Raw genomic sequence first — 24652 nt, 5'->3', positions numbered from 1 at the left:
CAATATGAGAACTTTGAGTGCTGCTTTCAATGCTGATCAAACCCTTTGTGTTCTCATATCCACCATGTGGTATAGCTATAAAGATGGACGGCAGCAAAAAATCTAGCAGTCTCCTGTGCAGTGAGTCAAATGGGAATGACAGACAGCATGACAAATAGAAAAAACAATCAATCAGTCAACATTCTCATGCCATGCCACTACTAGGGTCCCTGCTAGGAATCAAAGAAATAGATGACATTGATCTTGCTTAAAAACATCAATTTGGAGTTCCAACATTTATTCCAATATTTTCAAATATTCATTTCAATATTCCAAAATTTAAATATTAAATAAATATTAAATTAAATAAATAAATAATATTTATTTAATATTTATTTTAAATAAAAATTAAATTAAATAAATATTAAATAATTAAAATTTTAAGAGCAAATAATCACATTAAAGGGAGTTAAATATCAATGTTACGTGGAATCATCAGGACTAAAAAGGCTTAAAAAAAGATCTTTTTTTTTTTTTGGTAAGACTTTGTAGCAGGATTTAAGACAGAAGTTTCAGAAACAAATATGAAACGTATTGTAAGAAGTGGGAACAAATGCAACAAAAACAGTGAAAAATGACTTAATGTGGTATATTAAGGAAATAGGGAAATAGATTTCACTTAAGAGAAACTTTCATCAAAACACAGCCTGAAGTACCAGAAGACCATCTGCTCAGCAATAGCAAACGTAGAGATTCACTTAGCAAAAGCAAAGGGGCAACAATTCAAGGGACAAAAACCAAAGGTGTATAAAATTACAAGAGCTGGCCGGGTGTGGTGGCTCATGCCTGCAATCCCAGCAATTTAGGAGGCTGAGGTAAAAATATCGCTTGAGCTCAGGAGTTTGGGACCAGCTTTGGCAACATAGGGAGAATCTGTCTCTTCAAAAAATAAAAATAAAAAACAGCTAGACATGGTAACACATACTTGTGTTCCCAGATACTCGGTGAGAGGCTGAGGGGGGAGGAGTGTTTGAGTCCCAGAGGCTGAGGCTGCAGTGAGCCTTGATGGAACCAGTGCATTCCAACCTTGACAACAAAGTTAGTCTCTGTCTCCAAAAAATATGTGAATAAAGTTAAAAGAGCTTTAAAATCCTGTTTCTTACTGATAGTCTGTTGAAATTTTGCACACAATAGGTGTCCAAATTATACTACAGAATTATTGTCTGGGCAGAATAAAATACATCGCTTTAAAAGTCAAATCGAGACATTTTTTCCCCCAGAATATGTTTTGACTTTGGAGATTTAGAAGGATCAATTTCTATCAGTGGTAGAGGGCTGTACTCTGAATATCAAGTTTAAGATCCATCATTTGCTTGAGCTACATTATAATAGTTTAATTTTTAAAACAACACAGTTGAAATAGTTTTTGGAGCTAGATAATAGATTGTAATACAGACTAGAAGGAATTGCAGTACATTTCTTCAGGGCACAAAGCAGGTGCAGTTACGTCTCTGCATGTGCATCTGATGCTTATGTATTTTAAATGTAAATCATTTCTTTTAAGAGAAAATATTATATTGAATATTGATGCAAAGGCATTATATGTTTGTGTTTTATTTTCCTGAGATATAAAACTCATTCCCCACTAATAATGAGACTTCAATGAAATATTCCAAAGTGTTTGTAACAAATCTGGCATTTAAAGAAGCAGATTTATATAAGCTATAGCTGGGATTTTTTTCTGTATCTATTTCCGGTTTCTTCATAATATTTTATGCAGGCTTATTATGATTTTATCTATAGGTGCATTTAAGTATGTTTTGAATAATGAGAGGAAAATTAAAACTTGAAACTTGACAAAAAACTTAAAGTGAGTTACCACAACAAAGAGTTCTTAGATAACAAATTTTAGAAGTCGGATGAAATTCTTCCTAAAAGGATTCATTATATAAAGCAAATAGCTGAACAATGTCAGGTTATAACATGGTAACCAAGAGAAAGGGCTTCAAGGCCGAGTTGCAGCTATCACTTTAAGCCTGTGGTGGCCAGGCTGCTTCTCACATGGTTGCTGATGGAAGTTGTGGCTTCAGCTTCTGTGATCAAGAAGCTGGGTACGTCATGGACCAATATTTCAGATATGCTTGCATTCAAGAATGATTTTTCCATTTCTTCCCCAAGAAAAACTGTTCATCTTGATGGAACCATGACAGAAGTCTTGCCAAAGTACAAAAAGGGTGAAACAAATGACTTTGAGCTGTTGAAGAGCCAGTTGTGAAATCCAGACATAAAGGATTACCAGTTCTTGAACTGGCTGCCAGAATTTCGCTCTTCTATCTTGTACGTGGCAAAAAACTTTGAGCAGCTCCCCAGTGTTATATTGAGATTGCCTTGATTGATCAGAATTCAAACAGTGGTGAAAGAGTATCTGGCTTCTCTGGGTAATTCGTGTCAACAGATTGTCTTCCTTAGCCCATGGCTCATCATAATTGCTTCCCATTTGGGGTACCCTCCCCAAATGATCATTAAGAAGAGCCATGTAAATGTTTTAGATTCTAATGATGGAGATGATTATCTTCCTGCAAATTGTGACACGTGTCATAGAATGTTGGGAACCCAACCGTGTGAATGCTTGCAAAGCGAGTTTCACAAAACGGATGGTTTTGAGCCAAGACACAGGGACGCCTAAAAGAGGGAAGTCGAGATAAAAGGAGTCAGGAACAGAAAAAGGGAATCTAGTTAAAAGATAATCAGATGATTGGAACCAGAACACCTGCAGTCGTGAGAAACATTGTCTTGAAGTAAGTGTTGTTTGTGAGCACCAGGAATGTCTATTACCCTTTACAACCACTGATTGTGTATCTGCCGTCTTTATCATGTAGAGCATGTGATTTAGTGATCAGCTTCTCCTCTTGCACTGACGTAAACCAGAGCCTGGAAAATGTATATAATCAAAGCTTTTGAGAAATAAAGTTGTTGGAGCATTGACTTCTCAACCCTCCTGACCCCGCTTGTCTGTCTTCTTTTCTTCCTGAGCACCCCGCACTCAGGTTGGAATCCTCTTGCTGGTCGAGAGTTCTCGGCAATAGTACCTTGCAAATAATAGCAAGATGTGTCCCTCTGACACAGTGGTTTTATTGCCCATACCGGTTCAATCAGAGAGAACATTGGAAGGTTACATTCATAACTTACTAAAGATTAGTATATATTTTCCAACCTTGAGGAATGAAATTATTTAAAAATCTACTCAAGTCAGATGTGAATGCATCCTGGCAGGATGTTGAAGACGTCGAGGAAACAGCAGCTCAAACATGTGGTGGGACAGATTCCATGGAATGATTGTTTAATATGAATGAAGATGAAGAGACCGTTTCGAAGGCTGACCCCAAATGACTAGGTCAGATGGTACACCCTGTAGCTGAATGCCTGGACATGCTGCTGTCTTTGCTTTTGCAAAACGTGATGTCTGCTACGTGCAATAGATGGTAAGGTTAATAACAACAAAATAAATGATTTATAATATATCACAAACTGATAAAACATATTTGACAAACTCCTGTTGCCCGTGACTGCTTACTGTCATGTACAGTTTTTCATGTTTTACCTCCATAGCTTAAAATTGGGACTCTCAGAAGCGTTTTTGGAACATCTCTGGGAAAAAAATGCAGGATTCAAATAATCCTGCCATCATCAGGTGAGCTGCTGGAAATTATATTGGAAGCTCTTCGGCAAGAGTTAAATTCATTCCGCTCATTACAACTATAAAATCACGTCTAGATCTTTTGGTTAACTGGCCACATAAATACCTTAATAACAAGGATCGGAAAACAAAGGCTTTTGGTGATGATGCTCTCCATGGATCATTTTATTCAGCCTTCCAAGCTGTGTTCTGCACCTTTGTTTTTAGACACAAGCAGCTTTTAAGTGGAAACCTGAAAGAAGGTTTGAGATATCTTCAATGCCTAAATTTGTAAGGGATAGTGACTAGTCAGCTAAATCCTCCGAAGATTTGCCTGCCCTCAGCAGTTACCTTATTTGCTGCTATCACAGGTAAAAAACAGCTAGTCTGCTCCACTATCAGTGAGAGGAACAACGGTCAGAAATACAGCTGGTGGGAACTCGGTGTGAATGTGCACCAACCCATTGGACGCCTTCTTCCACGTTAATCCTTGTGTCCTTAAGCAGTCAAAGAAAATCATTTATTCTATTTATCAGATATGGGTAGACGTAAGTGCTGAAGAACTTCAGAAATTTAAAAAACCTATGAAACAGGAGATGGCAGAAGATGAAGATGATCGTTTGAAAGGTGAAGTGCTGCAAAATGATACTATGATTGGGATTATACTGAGCCACTTTGATGTGATGCACATTTCCAAAGTCCTTCAAGTAGTGTGGGCTCCACACGTGTGTTATACCTGGCAGATCAGTTCCTTCTCATCCCGAGGATGTGTGATTGAGATGCAGCATTCTTCCCCATCACTTATCATGCTCTTCAGCACCTCTTCATGCTGTTTGGGCACCGCATCGAACTAGAATGAGCACCTGACTCGGATATCATACTTTCAAGTTAGACTTGAGTGTCTGAACAGATCTTTTTTTTTCTTCTTTTTTGTTCCCCTTAGAGAGAAAATTAGAAGACTGAATGTCATGTGCAATATTTTACAGTGGGGCTGATGATAAGTGTTGAAGACTTTGCTTATTTGTTTAAGAAGGACTTTTCTTATACATTACAGCTTTTTGACCTAATTATTGTGTAACTTCTAATATAGACAGAAGCCTATTTTGACAGACTGTCTTTTTAACATAGAATTTGTCAGAGCCATAGTCATGGAACTTTGCTTTCAGTGAAGAATCTTCTAGGATAAATCCTCTATTTAAAGACTCTAAATAGAACGTGTTATTTTTGCTACATTGTTTACCTTCTGCTGTAGTTATGTGTTGGAATTTCTGTAGGGCGAGGAGAAAATGGAAACTGGGGAAACATCCAGACCTGGTCTGGGACAAAGAGAGTTGGGGCTGGCACTGAAGGAGATCTCTAGGGACCTCAGAGACCAATAAAAGCCAACGGGGGAGAGACAGAGAAATTAGGGAAACAGAATCAGACAAATAATATACTTCCATGGTGTGAAAATGAGTTTAAAAAAAATGGAGATCCAGGTAAATGTAATTTACATTAACTGAAAGGCTTGGGCTCACATTAAACAAATGACATCATATTTTCCCCTTCGGCCTTTAAGTGTCCCATTAGAACTAGAAATGGTCTTTGGTAGTAGTTAGGTAGAGTTAGTTTTTACCTGCATCAGTTGGTTATTTTGAAAATTTCTTTGTTCAAACAGGAAAAAAATTAGGTCCTGGTGTGGTGTGGCTCATGACTATAATCCCAACACTTTGGGAGGCTGAGGAAGGAAGATTGCCTAAGTTCAAAAGTTTGAGACCAGCCTGGCCAAAACAGCAAAATCTTATCTCTACAAAAAGCACAACAATTGGCTGGGCATGCAGCTTTAGTCCTAGCTACTCTGGAGGCCGAGGCAGGAGGATGATGTGAGCCCAGGAGGTGGAAGCTGTGGTGAGCTGTGTTTGCATCCCTGCAATCCAGGCTGGGCAACAGAGTGAGACCCCATCTCTTAAAAAAAATGTGGGTTATTCGGTGGAAGGGTTTTTCTAACAATAATAGGCCAAACTTAATACTGCAGTCTTTGTCCAATGGCTATGCCTATCATGGATTCAGCTTGATGAAATCCCTCTCTACAAGCCTGTTTTTCTATTTTCATAACTAAACACTGGGAGAGAGGGCAAGTCTAAGACAACCTTGCTTTATAACAAATTTGCCCAAGCACTGCCAGAGTCATTTTGAAGTTCACGTATATTTTTGCTTTGTTTCTTAAATGTATACGTTTTTGTTTACTTGTGAAAATGGCCCTCTTCAAGCATATTTATTTTTCTGCCACTTCTATTTATTTAAAGGCAATCAATATTTTCTTGGTCACAAATATTTTGTAATGAACTACTTCCTCTATCCTAAGGCTTTGTATGCTATTGCATAATTACACTGGTGGCAATGTAGAGTTTGAATTTCAATCTATAAATATGTTTTTTGGAAAACAGAAATTGTCATTGATTCAAGGTTTGGATATTGGTGATTTGATTACGGTGACTTGGTAGAAAGTCATTTGAGAACCTTATGGTTCTCTTTTTTAACTGCTGACAAAAAGGGGATTTTTGTATATTGGATAAAATGAGTAAATGAAATTGTATTTATAGAAGTTTAAAGATTACAGTAAGTGCAATCTTTGTGGGTTGGGAGACAGTTTTAATGCAGAAGGATGTATTTACAAATAAGTATGTTTAGTTTCAAAAGAATTTGAGGTAAAAAAATCTATTGTGAAAATAAAGCAATGATATGATTAATCTAGAACTTTGATTCTTATGCCAATAAAGGGAGGTACCCCAATTTTAAAAATACTTCTCACATTAAAAAAAAAAAAAAAAAAAAAAACAGAGAAGGGAGAGAGAAACTGACTGTAATTCAGGACTCTATACCCAGCCCTGAATCATTCATTGGTCAGAGAAAATAAAGCTATCTATTGATATGCAAATAATCAAAACCATGTTATTCTACACCCATTAGGGAAGATACGGAACAAATTAAAACCATACAACAAACAACTAGAACAGATTGCTCAAGTATCACTATAGAGGACTTTAAATGAGAGATCCTCCAAGCAAGAAAAGGACATTTTATGAGCTCTATTCAGGGGAAAAAAGATTGGGGATGCCAGAAGTCAAATAATGAATACGGTAAGTATGATATTTGGTCAGCCTACATGCTTTATTGAAGCACAACCAAAGTCCTATCTTTACTAATTCTCTATTCAATTGTGCTCAGCCTGAAGTTATATCCATGTGGTTTTATTCTAGTGTCTACATTTTTGTTATCAAGATTTCAATTGATTTTTCTTTTATATTCATATTTTATTGTTTTGATCTTCCTGTTTTTTACTTCTTAAATAACCTAAAACACACTTATTCCTTTGATCATAATTTGATGGGGAAGAAATTTATCACCTGAGTACTTAATCATTGTGTATGTCTTTCTTAGTGTTATGCTACTTAATATAATTTGGAATTTTACTTCACAGACTTAAGAAAGAATTTCATATGATTATTAATATTCTCTCTGTCCTCCTACTCTAATTGCCTTACTCAAATCATGCCCACTCACTCAACTCTCTCTTTTTCCAAAGTAACAGTCACAGTTCCAGTAGCCCAACTTGTCAGAGGCACTTCTGTGATTATTTTGGCACAGCAATGATTATTTTGCTGTACTTTTATCATATTATTTTTATCATATTATCTATTATTGTTTTCATAATATTGTTTTATCATAGTATCTATCAATTACTTTTATCATATTATGTATTATTGTCGTTTTGAGGACTATGTTGTGTGGAAGTCTTTCCTCTTCCTGTCTCTTTCCCTCTATCTCTCTCTCTCTCTCACACCAAACACATACACACATATATGTTATTTTCTTCCTTTGATCTATTCCTAATCTCAATTCCCTCTTAGAATTAGCATTGATTATTTCCTTCATAATCTACATTCTTCCCAAACCACTGTTCATGCCATTATTTATATCCAGGGATTTTTGAATAATACATAGTATATGCATGTATGTTTTATTCTCAAAAATTGCATTATATACTACATATCATGAAAATGTCATGATTGTGGTTTTTACTGAATATTTTGCTTTTGCTATCTCTGTCGACATAGATAGATATTATTCTTTCTACTGTTATATAGTATGCCCTTACAAGGATATCACATACTACGTCTCTTCATTTTTCTTAGGTTTAACAACATTTCTAATCCTTGCTATGGAAAGCATGCTTATATGGACAATAGCCCACATTTCTCTCTGTAAGTGAAGAAATGTTTCTATGGGATCCAGTACAGATAGGGCTGATTTCCAGCTGGATGGGAAGAGCTCTATCTGTGTCTCTGGAGATGCGTAGAAGTCTGGTTTTTCACCCTTTTACCAAGAAAAGGGCAGTGGAATTCATGATATTCTGTTCAGGGTTTGAAACTTTCCTAGATACCCAAAGTTTAGCTTTCTTTTACTCTGTCACCCAGGCTGGAGGCAGTGGCAGAATCAGTTCACTGCAACCTCGACCTCTCAGGCTCAAGCAGTCTTTCTACTTCAGTCTCCTGATTAGCTGAGACTATAGCCATGCTCCCTAGTACTGGGCAAATTTTTGTATTTTTTGTAGAGATGGGGTTTTGCACTGTTGCCAGGCTGGTCTTCGACTCTTGGACTTAAGCAATCTGCCCATCTTGGTCTCCCAAAGTGTTGGCATTCCAGGAATGCGCCACTACGCCCAGCCCAAAGTTAACTTCTTTACTGATGACTTTGTCTTCATCCATTGGTTAAGACTGACTTCACTGTTTAAAGAAGTACTGAGAGCTTTTGAGGGGAGCCCTTCCAAAGACAAAATTCCTAGCACAGATCCTAGGAATTTGAGTCAGATACTCAGCTCATCCTAGAGCTCAAAGATAGGACTCCAAAGAGCTCACACTATAGGTATTTCTTGGATTTCCAATGCTTGCTTTCATTCTTTAGATAACAGGTTGGTGCAAAAGCCTTAAAAGCCTCAAGGAGGTCTGGTGAGTCACTTCAAATAACTAATGTGGGGAAAACAATACAGACACATACCCAGGAGTAAAATTGCTGGAATATTGGGTTTGTTTCTAGTTCATGTCAATCAACTACATAAAGCTATTCATAATGGCTTTACCGGAACGGAGTCCACAGTGGACTTCCTACTTATCCACAATCTTTCCAGCTGTAAATATTATCCAAATTTTTAATTTTTAACAACATGATTAGTATATAAAAATATTTCAGCATTGCTTTAACATGCATTTCTCTGATTTCTAAAGTGTCCATCTCTTTAAAAATGTATTGGCCATTCAGGTTTTCCCTTTCAGAATTGCTTAATTCCTTGTTCATTTTTCCATTGTGTTTTCTGTCTTTCTCCCTAAGGAACTTCTTAAATATTCTAGATATAAATATTGTCTTAATCTGTTACTTTCCTATTAACTGGGCCTATTATATCTCTACTTCAGTTTCCTTATTTGTAAAGTAGAAATAATAATACCTATAACTTTTTTTTTTTTTTGCCTCTAAGGTTAAATGAGATAATGCATATAAAACACTAATACAACATCTAACACATAGTTAGGGTTTAATATTTACCAGGAATTTATTAAGCATCTTTCAAATTGAATTGACTTTTTTTTGTACCTAGATATATGTATAAATTTAGGAAATTTATTTTAATCTAGATTTAAACTAAGTACTTTTTCAGTAGCATATTTAATCCCAGACCAAAATCTCAGACTAGACACCTAAAGTTTAGCATGTAGATGATTGTGATAGATGAAGATGTGCTGGAAAGTCAGCAACCTTACTCTGTTCTTGAACTCACATTAGCTGGGCACTCCTGCCTGTGTGGGAAAGAGACCCTGCCCTTAAATCTGACCTCTCTTTCTGCATCAGGCACCTGACCTGCTGATGATGGAGGGGCTCACAAAAGTATCTATCAAATCTGTATCTTTATGTTTTCAAAACTATGACACTTATATCATCATTACTCTTGCCCTTCCTGCATGGTGTATTACCCAGGTTGTCAAAATATTTTTAAAAAGACATCATGAAACACAAAATCTATGTTGTATCTGATTTCCTTTCCTGAAGAAAAACAAACCTAGAAGGGAAAAGAAAAAAATGCTCTACTAATGTCACGATAGAGAGTAAAATCATTCATAAATTGATGAGTCAAGGTGTGTTTTCTAGAATTTGTATTATAGATATTAGCAAATACAGATATGAAAGGGAATGGGGAAAATGGAACGTTCTTAAATGTGCATGGATTTTTTCTTAGGAGAAAGTTTTTCTTTTAGTTGCTAAACAAATTCTCTAAACATTAAAAATATTTCAGATGTTATCAGGAAATAATCATTTATTTAATATAATCAATCAAGTAAATTGCTAGTTAGTAAATTCCCACTCCAATGTCCATTCTTGGCTCTGTTAATTCATACTCTATTCTTAGTTGGCGTCTTTACTAGCAAGGTGTCCTGGGGAGCATTTTATATTCACTTATGTAAATCAGATTAGTCAAAGATGCATATTGCCCCAGGATTGTGTACACTCAGCAGAGGTTGAGAGACAGCATTCCATTCCTTAGTGTTTGTGCCTGAAGTATTCTGAAGTATTCTGCTGTGGAAATGAAAGACCACATCTAGGTACAGAGGAAAAGAGTGAAGTGTGAGCTTTTACTAGCAATGTCTGCCATAAGCAAATGAGAAGGAATAGGTTCATATGTAAACACTGGAACCCTCTCTGACTTCTCCAAGCAGAGCAATTATTACCTCTTGCTGTTCCATGAGGACGTAATTTCAGAATATTCTGAAGGGCTCAATTCTAATCATGTTCTCTGGAGCTCTAACAGACTAAATATAAATTTAAAATAATTACTTTACTTGGAAGATTTTAGATCAGCTATGGACTTTTATTACTTTAATCAATAAATTTAATTAATTTATCAGGTAGATTACCAGATATAACAGATTTAGAAATTGAACATATGCTAGGGTTTTCCAAACTGAGCTAACCCTCACAATTCAATGGGTACTGTAAGTGTATTCATAATTGTTTTGTAAACCATATGTCAATAGGCTCAAGTCTCACAAACATAAAGGAAAGTGTTTATTTTATTGTTTTGTACTTTAATTGTACTGTAATCAAGACATAGAGCACAAGAAGAAGGAGTAATAGACACAATAGGGACATCTCACACATCATGAGTTGGACTCATTTAATAAACAAAGACTTGAGATCAACAGTTAAGCTAAGAGTCAGAGTTGCAAAGAATAACCTTTTCATATGATCTTTAGCTGAAAATACAGTAAACACAGTCTTTTTTGTGGACATGCAGTGGCAAGAATTGGTTCTAACTGCGGGTTTCTCCTGCCATTGCTGGGAATGCTCATCACAGAAGCAACTTTAATTTTGAGAGAGTAGGCTGTAGGGTGTGACAATGAGGAAAGAAGTGCTGATAAAGCATTTCCTCTTCGTAAAGCTTCTCCAGCTAGAGTTTAATGATCTCAAGGGGCATTCTTATTAATGTGATAGCTTTCTTTATTTCCTTTTTTTTTTTTTTTGAGATGGAGTTTCGCTCTTGTTACCCAGGCTGGAGTGCAATGGTGCGATCTCGGCTCACCACAACCTCCGCCTCCTGGGTTCAGGCAATTCTCCTGCCTCAGCCTCCTGAGTAGCTGGGATTACAGGCACGCGCCACCATGCCCAGCTAATTTTTTCTATTTTTAGTAAAGACGGGGTTTCACCATGTTGACCAGGATGGTCTCGATCTCGTGACCTCGTGAACCACCCGCCTCGGCCTCCCAAAGTGCTGGGATTACAGGCGTGAGCCACCGCGCCCAGCCCTTATTTCCTTTTTTTGAGATAGGCTATTACTGTGTCGCGCAGGCTGGAGTGCAGTGGTGCAAACTTGGCTCACTGCAACCCTGCCTCCTGGGTTCAAGTGATTTTGTGCCTCAGACTCGAGTAGCTAGGGTTACAAGCACACACCACCACACTCAGCTAATTTTTGTATTTTTAGTGGAGTCAGGGTTTTGTCATGTTGGCCAGGCTGGTCTCAAACTCCTGGTCTTAAGTGATCTGCCCACTTTGGACTCCCAGAGTGCTGAGATTACTGGAATGAGCCATTGCACCCAGCCTAACGTGATGGCTTCTTTAAAAAAAGTATTTGTTTTTTCTAGTGGATTTTTTTTTTATTTTAATTGAAATTGCATGCCTCTGCCAAGTTTTACTTGTAATGTGTTGTTAGTGAAAATTAGACTAAAATGAATTTACTGACCAATGACTAAAAATCATGATTGTATTTCAACATACTTTTCTATTTGAAACTGAAAGTAAGTACTTGCATATTAAAGGATTTTAAACTTAACCTATTTAAAAAATATGTATTGTTTGTGTAGAATAACTTTCTCTTTTATCTATTTAATTTATGCCTACTTATGCTAAGAGCCCAAGCTTTACTCACGCTACATCTAGAGAGTAAACTGATCCTCAGGCATATGGCTCAACATTGTTTTTTTGGTTTTATCGTGTTTTTAAGTTTTCTATTCCATTGTCATAATGCTTTTATTTTTGCTGTCGATTTTAATTTGTGATATTTTAATACATTTAATTTATTAACATAACTATTTATTAGTAGATTTTGGTGAAGACACAATGCAGAGGCAATATATCTAATTCATTATATAATTTAATAATCTGAATTCAGGAAACATTTGATTACCTCCTATGTAAAAGGCACTAAACAAAGATAAAACTTCAAAACTTTTTTACAAATATTCTAGTAAAAAAGATAATTGACTTGGTCTGTTTGCATTGCTATAACGAAACACCTTAGACTGGCTCATTTTTAAAAAATAGAAAATGTATTTCTCACTGTTCTGGAGTCTGGGAAATCCAATATCATGGTGCTGGCAGATTTGGTGTCTGGTGAGGGCTGCTTTCTGTTTCCAAGACGGTGCCTTATTGTTGCATCCTATGGAAAAGGAAGTAAAGCTACATCCTCACGTGGTAGAAGGAGAATAGGAAAGGAAAAGGCTCATTCCTCAGAGATGATGTGATCTAGGTGTCCTCATATGGGTAGAAGGCATGGGAGCGGGGAGGCAGCTCTATGAAGTGTTTTTTAAAAGGGCATTTATCTTAACCATAAGGGCAGAGCTCTCATAGCAGCCTAATGACCTCTGAAGCACTCCACCTCCTAATACCACCACTTAGGGGGTTAAGTTCCATCACGTGAATTTTGGAGCAATACATACAAACAAACCACAGTGGTAATCATGTATACAGGTAAAGTGAGAACTTAGCCTGTGTTAAGGGTTTTTAAGAGCAGTATAAAAACTACTACAAGTACAAAAATAAAGGGATATGTTTCTCCTTGGTAACCCAAGGAAAAGAGTGTAGAGTGAGATTGAAAGAGAAGAGGAGACAAAGGAGAATGAGAATAGAAATTAGCTGAGATTTGCACTGTAAAAGCAGTGATAGGAATGAGAGCTTTCAGTGTAGAGGCTGGCAGCAGAGAAGGCAGTTTTTGATTTGTCAATTAGGAAGTCATTAGACCTTTGTCAGAGAGGAGGTTCAGCAACACAGGGGAAGTGAAAGTAAGGTTTCAGGGGAACTTGCAGTTAAAGGGGCAGGCTAGCCATTTTTACACTGCTCGTCCCTTTAAAGCCAGGAGAATATGAAAAAAAAAAAAGCTTTTTAGAAAACTGAGAAGGAAATTCTGTCTTTAATAAAAGTTAACAGCTATAATCTTAAACCACAAACTATTATATTAAGAATAGCTCCTGAATACAATGAAGTGTCAGACCTAAGAAGTCCAAGTGTGGAGCCAGACACAGTGGCTCATGCCTGTAATCCCAGCGCTTCAGGAGGCCAAGACAGGTGGATTGTTTGAGCCCATGAGTTTAAAACTAGCTTGGGCAACATAGAGAGACTCCGATCTCTACAAAATGAAAATACAAAAAGTAGCCAGATGTGGTAGCATGCGCCCGTAGTCTCAGCTTCTCAGGAGGCTGAGGTAAGAGATCGCTTAAGCCTAGGAGGTCCAGGCTGCAGTGAGCCAGTGAGCCATGATTGCATCACTACACTCTAGCCTGGGCAACAAAGCCTGACCCTGTCTCAAATTAATTAATTAATTAATTAATTAATTAATTAATTAATTTAAAAAAGAAGCTGGCATGGAGAATGCACTCATATTTCTGAGCAAGGGAGTTCTCCCTGGGCAGGCGGTATGGTCCCATGAAATGCAATGAAGAATATCTTGGCCAAGTGTGGTGGCTCATGTCTGTAATCCCAACATTTTGGGAGGCTGTGGTGGGAGGATTGCTTGATCTCAGGAGTTTGGGACCAGCCTGGGCAATGTAGGGAGTTTACAAAAAAAATTTAAAAATTAGCTAGGTGCAGTGACACATGCCTATAGGGCTGAGGAGGGAGGCTCACTTGAGCCTGGGACTTGGAGGTCGAGGCTGCAGTGTGCCGTGATGATGCTACTGACTTCCAGCCTGGGCAACAGAGTGATACCTTATCTCAAAACGTTAATATTTTTTTTTTCTTTTTTTTAATCCGGAGTAGTAATTTTGGAAAATTAGGTAAGCCAGGGAGCAATCCCTAAACTCCATCCCACTCTGACTGAAGGAGACAGTTTATAGAAAGTGCATAGCCATTATTATAAGGCATTGCAGCAAGTATGATAGGGAAGTAAAGATCAGCAGCCAATGGCTTCACAGATGATGATCAGGTTTAGCTAAGTTATCTTGCCACACAAACCTATGTTACCTGGTGCTAAACTTGAGTCATGTTGATTTCTTGTTTTAGTAATAAAGTGAATTGGGCCATAGTGAGTAGATAAATCCCCTCATACCTCCAGGATACCTCATACCTCCAGTCATACTTCTGATTTATAGAGCATGTTACCTATGTTATCGTTACTATCTTATATTTTCCTTTTTATATTATTTTCTCTTTTTTATGTTATTTTCTCTTATTTTATGTTACTATCTTATTTTCTCTCTATCTTATTTTGTTTTTTAACATTTCTTGCAGAGACGGGGCCTTGCTTTGTTGCCCAGGCTCATCTTGAGCTCCTTACTTCAAGCAGTCCTCCTATCTCAGCCTCCCAAAGCTTTGAGATTACAGGCATGAGCCACCACACCCAGCCAGACATATTTTTAAAAAGGCAACAAACTCTGATTGGAGTTCAAAGGAGTACCTTAAAGCTAGGATTGAAACTCAAGTTGATTTCCTAAAGAGGGCAATCAAGAAAGAAAAGACTATTCCTGCCTTCTGATTAGTGGTGAATGGGGAAAAAAAGAAAGAGAAACAAAAAGAATATTTCAAAGAAAATAAGTAACTGCACTTAAGGAAAAACAGAGAGGTGAGTAAAAGAGTTTGGGGCAGTTCAATGTTAAGTTTGCTGAACTATAGCATCCATGGAGAAGAGACACTCAAAACGAGACTCTAGAGCTAGGCACAGGCCTTGTGTGTCATGTTAAAACTTCATCCTTTTCAGATACCAATAAGAAAGGCTTTTAAACCTAGACAACAGAGTGAGACCCCCATCTCTGCAATAAAAAATAATCATAATATAGAAAAAAATTATTATTACAAAAGGTCTTTACATAACATCTTAAGACATGATTTCATTTGCATTTTAGAAAACAATTATCTCTGAATAACACGGAGTTTTGATTATAGGGCGAAATACAAAGACAGGAAATGAAGTTAGGAAACTCCAAAAAAAGTTGTAACATGATGATACAGGATTTGTTTGGGGTGCCGCTTTGCCCGCTGAAAACCTCTGGGTTTTTCAGCTCCTCTGCCCAGGCTTTGCTCGGTCCCTCTGCCCGCTTGGCCTGGCAGGCTTGCTCTGCCTGCTTGGCTTGGTAAGCTGTTGTTGGCTCACTTCCGGGTTCCTTGATCACCACATCTCTGCACACAGCCCGCAGTGGGACCAGGTGTGCCCCAAGGGGCTTCCACGGCTGGGTGCTCGCCTTAAGACAAGGGGGACGCAGTGGTGCCCGAAAACTCAAGAGACGCGAGCAACCGCGGAGCACCAAGTGAGTGTCACAGCTTCTTCTAGGGGTGTCCCCAGGTCTGAGACACCAGGGAACGCCACAGCTGTCTCTCTCCTTCCTGCCTCTTGCAGCTCGGATAGTGGGGACGTGCTGTATAAGCTCGTTCGTTCTAGCCGCCTGTGGCTTGAATGAACCTGGGAGTGTGTTACAGCTCTGGCTCAGAGTCCCAAGGTCTGGGCCCCCAGAAGGATCACAGCTCTTCTCATTCCCGCGCCCGCAGCTCGGTGAGATGGCCGGGAGTGTTATAGCCTTTTTCACTCCCGTTATTCAGCAGTTTCCAGGTTCTTGTCCTGCAACCAAGAATAAGGTACACAGACACCGCAGAGTGAGCAAGACAGAGAATCATGTTATTGAGCAACAGAAAAGCTCTCAACAAGCGGGGACCCAAAGTGGGCAGCCCCCTGTGTGAGAGGGGGCCCAAAAGCAGATAGCTGTCTGTGTGGCTGAATCTGGGGTTTTTATAGGTTGGGACGAGGAGGCGGGGGTTGTAGGTAGCCCTGGAAAAGGCAACATTCCATTGGTTAAAAAGCATTATTCATCACGCCTGTAATCTCAGCACTTTGGGAGGCCAAGGTGGGCAGATCACCTGAGGTCAGGAGTTCGAGACCAGCCTGACCAATATAGTGAAACCTCGCTTCTACTAAAAATACAAAATTAGTCAGGCTTGGCGGCACATCTGTAATTCCAGCTATTTGGGAGGCTGAGGCAGGAGAATCACTTGAACCCAGGAGACAGAGGTTGCAGTGAGCCGGGAGGGCACCACTGAACTCCAGCCTGGACTCTGTCTCAGGGAAAAAAAAAAAAAAGAAAGAAAGAAAGCATTATTCATAAAGGACCAATTAGGAAAGAGTGGGCAAACAGGAATATATTCTCATTCTGGTTGGACATAGAGTCTATTTGGAACTGGCAACTGGATTTTCAGGCTTTAAGTTGGTTTTGGTTTGAAGACTGGGTTTTATCAGGAATCCAACCCTGTCTGCCTAGGAATTTGTCTGTTTCCTACCACTATCAATGACCAGTTAGACTGAGACACACAGTGGGAGGGGGAATGCTATAGAAGGAAGGAGTAGACAGTTATTGGTCAAAGTAAAGACTTCATGTTTTCTGTTAAAAAACCAACAGAATTATGATTCTATGCTTTTTGTGAAAAGTTATGGATAAGAAGAAATTAAAAAGCAATTTCTTCTGCCTATGTCTTCTTGCTGATGAATTTTTTGTTCTATATTAGTGTCTTTCTATTAAGTAAAAATCTAGAGTATCCTGCTTAGCTACTCGTTGGTGTCAGTAAAACATTAACCTACTATTGCATTCAGCCTGTGACAGTGCAGTGAGTCCAAAGGTGCATTTTTCAAGCACAGTAAAGATACAGGGATGATGTATCAGAGGAATTGTTTTTTATTTGTTTGTTTTGTTTTGTTAATAGAGACAGGGTCTCTCTTTGTTGCACAGGCTGAAACACAGTGGCAGAATCAATACAAATGGTATGTAGATATTTATTTAGGTATACGCCTTTTTAAAAAAACTAAATAAAATGACACAAAAACAGTGTTGAAAAAGAGGAAATCAAAGAAAATATACAAGAAAATATAAACAAAAAGTTTTTCCTGTATTAAGATAAAAAATTAAATGCATGTGAAAAAGTATAACTTGAACAAATGGGAATATTTTATTGAGTAAAGTGAAAATAAATAATAATAGTTTTTATCTATCAAAAACATTAACCTGTGTATACACTATATATTCCAATACTTTTTCCCAGTTTGTCATTTGTCTTTTGTCTTTATGCAGGAAAGTCAGGAATCCGGCACGATCATCAAACCTGGAAACTAGGGAGCACTGAAACCACTGGAGAGTCTGATGCATCCGTGAGGCCAAGTGGCCGAGAGATGACCATGAAGGGAATGCAGGGAGAGATCCCAGCCCTCGCAGAATGGGAAGCTTGCAGTTACAGTGAAGAAACAGCTTTAACTTAGCATAACATTTATAAGTTGGAAGAAAACATTTCCAACAAATAGAACTGATTATTACTCAGTATATAAAATGTTCTACTACAAATAATGCAACAGGAATATGAACGAAAGTTACGATTATCTTTGCCTTAGCGTTTAGCTAGAGGTTTTGAAATGCACTTGATTACATCACAGCTGAGAACTACTGAGAGTCCACGATCCTGCACCCTTCACTGTGTTGTGGCAAAGAGGTTAAGAACCGCTGTTCCTGGGAAGTTTGATAGAAAATTGCAAGGTCATCTTTTCATGGTACAGACCCTTTCTCCTTGAGGCCGTCCATATTGAATTGTTTTTCATATCCCATAAAAATACCATTTTTAAAATTAAAAGCATTAACAATTTTTAATAATGAACATTAAAATAGCCAGGAAATAATTAGAATTATGAAATTAAACCAATGAGATAAAGTCAAAGAACAGAATCCAAGAAACTAAAAAGTCGAATAAATGTAAAGAATAAACACCATCATATAAGAAATAATAAAGGTTAAATTGTGTAACAGAAAATCAATTTAAAATATTTAATACTGAAATCAATAAAATAAAAATAAGCATAATGAGGAATTATGAAATTAACTAGGGAAAGAAAAAGAACTAAAAAACGACAAAATAAAAGAATCAATATTGAAATAATAATAAAAGAAAATGTAAGAAACAAATTAGACAAAAGTAAAAGAGACAACGAACTTGACTGGAAAAAAAAAGAGTTAAAAAAAATAAATTGAGGAGACCACTCAGTGGCTCATACCTGTAATCCCGGCACTTTGGGAGGTTGAAGTGGGCAGATCGCGTGAGTTCAGGAGTTTGAGACCAGCCTGGACAACATGGTGAAAACCCATCTCTACACAAAACACAAAAATTAGCTGGATGTGGTAGTGTGCACCTGTGGGTCCAGCTACTTAGGGAAGTTGAGGTGAGAGGATTGCTTGAGCCCAGGAGGCAGAGGTTGCAGTGAACTATGAGTACACCACTGCATTCTAGCCAGGGCAGCAGAATGAGACTCTATCTCAAAAATAAAAAGGAAAAAAAAATAAGTTAAGGGTAAGGGGATGCAGGGATTTCACTGTACTTTCTGCTCAGTTTTGCTATGAACCTAAAATTGCAAAATGGGATAGAATAAAATCTCTATAAAAGAATAAACTTTTTTAAAATCAAAAATAAGCTGAAAAAGGAAAATACAGTTCAAAGCCGTGTAAAACAACAAATATGGTAAAACAATGCAGTGGGGAAAAGCTATATTTTAGGCAGAATTCGTATATCCTGTATAAAAAGAGTTAGCATTGTTATGAGTGATATAGCTCAAAGTTATCACACATGTACTTGACGGTTTACTTTGCATGTTTGTAGGATTAAACTTTGTATAATCTTTTTACAAAAAATTTAAATACAGACTCTTTCAAGGTGAAAATAAAATCTGAAAAAAATAATAATTAGCTCTGATGAAAATAGATGTGATACAATTCCTTATCAGCATTTTTTAAACTGAAGTAGTATTTTGCAGCTTTTCTTCCTATTCTTATCAAGTTTTGGAACTTTAGCATAACTTCACAAAAGGAACAAGAAAACTTATCTTGTTGTATGGTCTGGAATAGTTTGAATAACATGAGACTATCCTAATCTTCAATGTTGTGTTAGAATTCATATGCAAAACTTTTCAAACATAATGTTGCCTTCTATTTTTTTTTCTGTACTTCCTGGCAATGGGGATGTTTCCTTTTATACACTAACTCTTTAAACACATTTTAATCTCCTCTAAAGCAACTGTTTTCTTCAAATGTTTCTCTTATTTGGTCAGTTTTAAAAATTTGTATTTTGCTAACTATATTTTTCCTCTAAATTACAAAAATATTTCTATAAAGGATACTATTTTCTTACATGAATACAAGTTAAAATTTCAAATGCATTTGTTGTTTTGTTTCTTGCTAGCTCTTATTCTTTATTTTTATTTTATTTATTTTCTTTCTTTCTTTCTTTAGTAGAGACCAGGTTTCAATGTGTTGGCCAGGATGGTCTTGATCTCCTGACCTCGTGATTCGCCTGCCTCAGCCTCCCAAAGTGCTGGGATTACAGGCGTGAGCCACTGTGCCCAGAGCTTTTATTCTTATCTAATACTCTGCACCTTCCTTGTCTAGATTCAGAGCCCCTTAGAAGTACTTTTCTTTGGCTTTTGAGGACATGCTGCACCATTCCTCAGATTCGAGTCAAGTGAACACTTTCTCCCTGTCTGCAATGTGGGATTAAGACAATTTAGGAATTTGCTATATTTTGGTGTCTGTGTACTATAAGCTATGGGAAGTCACATGACTGGCAAAATTGTGTACCAATACTGGATGCTTCCAAAATGGGAACTTTAATAGCGTTTATTAGTGACATTAGAAAACACTTTGCCAGACAAACATAGGAAGCAAAGCCAAATGCCAGAAGAGGATCTTGGAGTGACATCTCCAAACGTCAGCTCTATACTATCCCTGTTGATAGTCATTTTTAAAATTAAGAAAGTTATTTTGTTATGAGTTGTTATGGTAAAAGAGGTCATCTGTATTGTACTTTGTACTATGGGGGTAAAAAACCTGGTGTATGAGCGCTTTGTCTTTAAATGGAGATTTTCTAATGCCTGTTCTCATTTTCCAGAGTCATCATGATGTCAGTGATGTTGTTATGTGGTCAGTGATGTCAATATTACTCAAGTTACTTTGGGTTTTTCATGTTTTACAGGAACCTCAGGGAATCCGTAGTTATCAATGACAGTATTCCTTTGCAGCAAACTGTATATTAAACAAACAGTAGCAGCAACAACTACCACTACAGAATGGTTTGTTTATTTGAAAGCAAACCATTGCTCTACTGTGGGAGTTTAAAAATCCTTCATGGTAACTTACTAATTAATCAATCTTCTATATATTCAGACATGATAACTCATTAAAATAGGGCCAGCAATGTTAAAAGCATTTTCTTACATCTAAATGATTTTGGATACACTTTATAGCTGAGCTCTGATTCTTTTATCAACCACTATTTGAATACAAAGGGAAAGAAGTGGATTATTTTATTAATTCTAAATCCTCATGTAAACAATCAGAAAATTGAGCAAATTGACTTGCAAACACATACACAGAAAACTACTAAAGTTCCCCTGCTACAGCACAGGGTTTAGATTGCCTTCTATACCTTTGTGAATTTAACAGTGAGGGAAAAGTTCTAATCTAGTAAAAAGGGAATGGGTTATAGGAATTTTCTATTCTAAATAAATTTTAATCACCAACTGACAAAATGTCGTTTGCTTATAATGAGCCCTTGCATTTTTCTCTGAAAAACTGAATATACGACGTATAGAGGATAGGAAAGTCCCTGCCCATTACTGAGAAATTTTTCTAATAACCAGAATATGTACCTCACAGGAAAAAAAAAGTAGATTGTCTAAATATAGACTAGTGATTCATTAGCATATTAATTTGCTTTGCTTTCCTAGTTCTAGAAGTGAGGGAGAGGGAGAAGAAAGAAGAGAATGAGGAGGAAACGAGAATGCTGTGGAGGGAGGAGAGGAAAGAAGAAAAGGAGAGAGAGGAAGAGAGAAAGGGAAGGCAAAAGGAGAGCACTGGAGAAAGAAGAGAGAAGGCCAGAGGGAAAGAAGAGGGGGCAGCAGGAAAGGAAGGAGAGGAGAAGGGAGGGAAGATAAGCGGAGGGGGAAGAAGGGAGAAGAGATAATTTTGTGTGTGCTGTTTTTATGTTTTCCCCTACCCCTGTAGGGAAGATGCCGTGTTCCTTGGCAGAAATTGCTTAAGGCAAATCTCCTGACCTGGCATTTGACAAAGTTTTGTTATGTTATATTGGTCATCCCCAAGGGGAAGTTTGGAAAGAGTGAGTGTGCAGGGCTCCAGGGATAGGGTGAGGGGAAGGGAGAGTCAGGAGGGCAGAGAGAAGGAAGCAATTGGCCCCTCCCATATGGGAAGTTCCCAATACCCTGTGGAAAGAAGAGAGTCCCATTAATGACTCAGAGTAAATTTCCCCCCTAAGAAGTCAGACGTGAGCTCTGAATTTTGATTTAATTAAAAAAAAAAACAGTGTATTGTGAAATTTTCTATTTACCCTGGTTTGAGACTGCAGCCTTTTACTATTTCTTCTCTAACTTGTCCCTCAAGATGAAGTTTTTCCTTTCATTTCTAGAAGCTACTCTCCATAATAGGACCAGAATCAGCCACCAAGCAGTGGCCCTGTCTTTAGTCTCATCACTCATTTTATGTACTGAGGACCCAGCTTTAGAGTGTCATGATCGGACTCACAGTGCAGCCTTGGATTCTTTTTTTTTTTTTAATTTATTTATTTTACTTAGGGGCACACTGTATCTGGCATTTCTCCCTGTGTTATTCCTCCCCACCCAGCCTTGGATTCTTATAGAAAGAGTTTGCTGCTCTGAATTATCTGGTTAATGATCCAGCAAGTGCCCATTTTCGTCTACTAAATGCTAGGCAATGGCCAAACTGTGACAAAAAGGCCCCGAAGAATAAGAATAAAGTTTATGTTTCAAGATTACCTTCTGAGAGAACAAAACTTTCCCATATTTCCAATCATCAACTTGTATAAAATAAACTAAATCTTAATTAAAAACAAATGAACCAATTCAATAGATATTTTATTTAGCTCCATATATAGGCAGAGCTCTGAGAAGGATAAAATCATTCTTTTCCTCTCAGAAACATATCATGTTGTGAGCGGGATGACGTACCTGGAAATTAATAGACAACTCAGAATTTTACAACAGCTTATTCTGGCAACACTCTTTTTCTTCCTGTTTCCAAAAAAGAAGGAATGGTAGCTTACACTGTTCTTTGTTTAACCTCCACTGCTGGCCCTGTAGTGGGTCTTGCTTTCACCCCTCCCCACGTGACTTGCTCTCTCACAATCCCCTTATGTATTTAGCAGCCTAGGTTATTATAAAAGTTTTGCTCCCCATTACATCCCTGGCATTTCACTTTGTGCTTGGTGCAAGTAGTACACGTAATAGTTTTCTTGAATGAATGAAGGTGTCAACTGAAGAATGATAGGTTCGTAAATTTGGAAAGGAGAGCTTCATTTCACATAAAGGGTTGCAGCCTGCAGAGTGGCATTCTGACCTCTGAGAAGCGTAGTCTCTGGTCAGAAGCTGGAAACGGACATTATGAGGGAGGGGAAAAGGAAACGAATTTATGCTGAGCAGGGTAGCTGAATATACGTCTTCAATAAGCTACAGGGGGATCCATGAATATTCATGAAAGGAGAAAGGTGCGCATGCACAATTGAGTTTCATGCCTCTTCATGGGATCCGTGTTCAAAAATGACAGCCTTAATACAATCTGAGGGGGCAGTTTTCAGCCCAATGTGAAGCAGAAGACGTGAAAACCTTTACTGCACATTCTCCATAGACTAGCCAGAAACACTCCAGGATCAGTGATCTCTTTTTGTTCCAAACCATAAAAGGGAGGGATAAGGTCAGGTGATGATTGATGTCAGTGGTGGAGTCTTTCGAAATGACTGGTTTCTGTTTAGCCACAGGGCAGAAAGCCTATTCATAGTTAGTGATGGAGCAGGTATGTGTTCCGCCTCTCATCCTGTCATGGCCAAAAACTTAGTTTTCAACTTTATTCTGGGGTCCCTTTGGCCAAGAGGGAATCTATTCGGTTGGTATAGAGGATTAAGATTTTATTTTTATTCCTCAAATGTAACAAATTTTGAGAAAGAAATTTATAAAACATAAGAAATAGAAGTAGAGCTTAGACCCCCAAGCAAGTTCTTTAAAGGTGTCTAAGTTAAACATAGTTTTTAAGATAATATTTTGATGAAATTGTTTTTAATCATATTATTACGAGATTTCAGAAGAAGCAGATCATGTGAAAACAAAACCTTGGTATGTCCATATCTATCTCTATCTCTAAATCTATAGTCAGTCTTTAAAAGAGTGACACAAAAATGACACAGACCCACTCTCTGGTTCACTCCCCATATATTAGAGCCTGGTAATCTTCCAAAGTTTTTACAGCATAAGGCGTACACAGAATAGATCCAAAAAAAAGAAAAAGTATATCTTCTGAAGTTCCCTGAATGGATTCAAAGTTTTACTCTTCCAAGTTAATCAATTGGTAGTCTATAGGATTATTGTAAGGATACAATTGATGAAATGAAGTATGTTTTCTTATCACTGGTCATTACTCGTATTAAGGTAATTTCATGGAGTTTATCTCCCCTCTTGGAAACCGGAGAGTAGCACTTTTTGTCTGGTTAATAAAGATTTAAAAAAAGAGAATATGTCATTTTTGACTTCGTGTCGTGGTACCTATGGCTTTCTACGTGCGTGGTTTCATCATCTCAATAGTCTTGGAAAGAAGGTATTGTTAAGTTCATTTTATAAACAGGAGACTGAACCGCCACAAGGATTAAGTGAATTTCTCAGGGTTATACAACAAACACTTGATAGAAATGATTAAATAACACTTTACTTGATTTGTTGTGGGTTACTGAACAAAGCATAGATGTGCATAAGTCATTCAATTATTCAGGCATAGTCTCTACCCTTAGTTCTAATATTGAAAGTCTTTGCTCTTAGTTTTTAATAACTACAAGGATAGTCATTGAAAGATCCAAGCTCCGGAATGAGCCTAAAGAGGTAATCAAAGTGGAAAAATAGTTCACACTCTTAAAGGAATAATTTGCATTAATGGAGTTTGCCAGGCTAGTTTCCACTCGAAACTTCAGATCTTCTTCTTCCTTGTCTTGTTAACTGTCCAGATTTATTTCTTAGTTTTTTTTTAAACTCACACATTAGGCTATGGGGTGAATTCTGGAATTGAGAGTCTATTTAAACTTTTGACTAAGAAGTTTAGCCATCAGACTAAAAATCCTCAGTGTATTTGACCATGGGTACTGTCTCAAAAATCCAGAGCTCAAAGTGAAGAAGTA

The 24652-nt window shown here is 37.5% G+C and overlaps 1 long non-coding RNA gene and 1 pseudogene across 1 annotated transcript; both read left to right on the top strand.

The window, feature by feature from the left end:
- The first annotated feature begins 2068 nt into the window (after window positions 1-2068).
- Window positions 2069-4433, top strand: LOC105731608 (RNA polymerase I-specific transcription initiation factor RRN3-like; annotated as a pseudogene).
- A 2115-nt stretch (window positions 4434-6548) lies between these two features.
- LOC135276942 (uncharacterized) lies at window positions 6549-20165 on the top strand. The gene is made up of 3 exons (XR_010344498.1): window positions 6549-6774; window positions 14684-15014; window positions 17503-20165. It is a non-coding gene; the product is annotated as an uncharacterized LOC135276942 (long non-coding RNA).
- Window positions 20166-24652: the final 4487 nt, after the last annotated feature.

Source organism: Aotus nancymaae, unplaced genomic scaffold (assembly GCF_030222135.1).
Source record: "Aotus nancymaae isolate 86718 unplaced genomic scaffold, 86718_ANA_hifiasm-v0.15.2.pri h1tg000029l, whole genome shotgun sequence".
NCBI lineage: Eukaryota > Metazoa > Chordata > Mammalia > Primates > Aotidae > Aotus > Aotus nancymaae.
This window is presented reverse-complemented; position numbering and strand designations above follow the sequence as displayed.